This window comes from Coregonus lavaretus (genome assembly GCF_964263955.1).
Source record: "Coregonus lavaretus genome assembly, chromosome: 7".
Lineage (NCBI taxonomy): Eukaryota > Metazoa > Chordata > Actinopteri > Salmoniformes > Salmonidae > Coregonus > Coregonus lavaretus.
In genome coordinates this window covers 21,726,942-21,729,801 of record NC_139994.1, presented here as the reverse complement: position 1 = coordinate 21,729,801, position 2,860 = coordinate 21,726,942, and positions in this window count along the sequence as shown.

Sequence of the window (2,860 nt, the reverse complement as noted above, 5' to 3'; positions counted from 1 at the left end):
ACCAATAAGAAGAAGAGACCTGCTTGGGCCAAGAAACACGAGCAATGGACATTAGACCGGTGGAAATTTGTCCTTTGGTCTGGAGTTCAGTTTGGAGATTTTTGGTTCCAACCGCCGTGTCTTTGTGAGACGCGGTGTGGGTGAACGGATGATCTCCCCGGGACCACCCATACACAAAAAAATGTATGCACGCGTGACTGTAAGTCGCTTTGGATAAAAGCGTCTGCTAAATGGCATATTATTATATTATTATTATTATATCTCCGCATGTGTAGTTCCCACCATAAAGCATGGAGGAGGAGATGTTATGGTGTGGGGGTACTTTGTTGGTGACACTGTCTGTGATGTATTTAGAATTAAAGGCACACTTGACCAGCATGGCTACCACAGCATCCCATCTGGTTTGGGCTTAGTGGGACTATCATTTGTTTTTCAACAGGACAATGACCCAACACACCTTCAGGCTGTGTAAGGGCTATTTTACCAAGAAGGAGAGTGATGGAGTGCTGCATCAGATGACCTGGCCTCCACAATCTGGTTGGCACCAAAAAGAAGTTGCACATGAGTAAAATACTTTTGGAGTGACTTTTGTGTTTCTGTCCTAAAACATGTCAAATTCGGTTGCCCTTTGGTACAAGACCTCCAGTTACCTTTACGAAAAGTTAACATTCACTCAAATGACTGCCACATTGAAATATGAATATATATTTTCATATTGCACATAATTACATTGTAGTGCCAGTGTTATTAATGTAGCCTACTTCAATCTCTCATGTTGCATGCCAGGAAGTCTGCAAGACCTTGCAGGGAGACGGGCCACCATTTCTGAAAATAAGAAAGAGGAGTTAAGAAAGGAGGCAGAGCAGCGCAACAATAGTCTGGAGTTAGATAAGGACAGACCAATGAAAAGAAAAAGATCAATGAATGTAAACGGAATAATGAAATCAGTGCATTCAAAGGTGAGAAAGTGTACAATGATGTATGGTGGGACTGTGCAGTGAAATATTATAGAGGTCCATAGACACTTTCAAAGCAATTCATTATATTTGTTCTATACACCCCATGTTTTGAAGAAAGAAGAAATGTATTTAAAGAAATACATCCATTAACTTCTGTAACCTCTCTTTGCAACCCCAATATATCTTCTTAATCCCATGGCTTCTATCAAGATCATCCAGCTTGAGAAATTGGGGGTGGAATCATCCATCCTCCTCTACAACCCCATGGACCTGGACAAGCTGGTGCATCAAATTGGTAGCGAAAGGGGAAAGGAGTTCCTGGAGGCTCAAGGGGTCACCAGGAGCTTTAGTCAACATTTTGCTGGTACAGTATTTGTTTAAATGTTTGTGTCTTGGAAAATGCCCAACGTGTATGGGATACATTACAACCCACTGGAAATGTATTTAAAGGGCTTTAGATCCTCTACAACAAAACATTTAGTATGTTGTTTACCTCTTTCTCATGGAGGAAAACCAGGCACACAACCATTCTAGTATCTCTTATACTTCAGACACCATTTTGAACACCAACATGTACTGCCGCGTACTGTACCTACTTCTTCAGTCTCATCCCTCCCCTGTCTGGTCCATTGCTCATTTCTTTGTGAATTGATATTAGCAGTTGGTTGATTCTAAACTTTTCCTTCACCCAATAGGATGCCCCTGAGGGTGTGATTGACAGATGCGCCTGTAATCGTGTTGGCACCACCAGTGCCCCTGAATGGCTCACACCAGTAATCAGTAATAAAAACAAAATACTAGTTGAAAGAAAACCCTTGTGACCCAAGGGAATATTTTAAGGAACTCGTGTCTAGTTACCTGTTGAAATGTTCAATGAATTAAAGATTGTGCTTTTAATAAATAAATAAATACTAGTTGAATGAAAAACGTGGTGACACAAGGGGGGGAAATGAAGTACCTTGTCTAGCTGTTCAAATGTTCAATGAATGTAAGATTATGAGCTGTTAGTAAAAACTAAATACTAGTTTAAATAAAAACTTGGTTACCAAAGGTATATTTTTGAAGGAACTTCTGTCTAGCTACCTGTTCCCTTGTTAAAATGTTAAATTATTAAAGGATTATTACAGAAGTTGTTATTTTTGTTCTCTGTAATTTGGATTGAATAAGCACCTGTTAAGTACTGTAGCGCATTCAGGGGATGGCCCAAACCAGGACTAAAACTTGGGTCAAGCGACTCTCAACCCAACACTTTAGCCATTAGATCCTTAACAAGGTTGCAATGTGTTGGATTAAGGTAAAGCAAACCCCCTTAGCCTGCATTTGCACAGGCCACAGGCACAAAGGAGGGTCAGAACTAACCGTTTTATAAAAAGTAATAGAACCTTAAACATTGTTTGCATGTTTTATTAAAAATACAAGACCAAATCAAACCTAATCTTTTTACACTAGTATTTTCTCTTCAATGGATGTCATCAGTTGGCATAAGTATACATTTTAAAATGTAAACATGGCAGCATAGATACATTTTATGGTCGTGGGGAGGAGCATTGGATGATAAGTCCATATTGGTTTAAATGAATACCGGTAGTTATCTTATTAGCATGAGACTTTCTCGCATTTTCATTAATGGTGACAAAGAAAAAACTGAGCTGGAGAGGTGTACTGGGATATCATGGTGTGAGAGGACAAAACTATCATGGTGGACCAATAGCCAAGGGAGAGCGACGAGTTGGATAGCAAGGACAGGGAGATGGAGGTTCAGATAATTTATGGAAAACAGGCAAAAACAAAGATTCCACAGGAAGGGAAATTGAAGAAAACTTGATGGACAGTGGGGAGAACAAGTATTTGATACACTGCCGATTTTGCAGGTTTTCCTACTTACAAAGCATGTAGAGGTC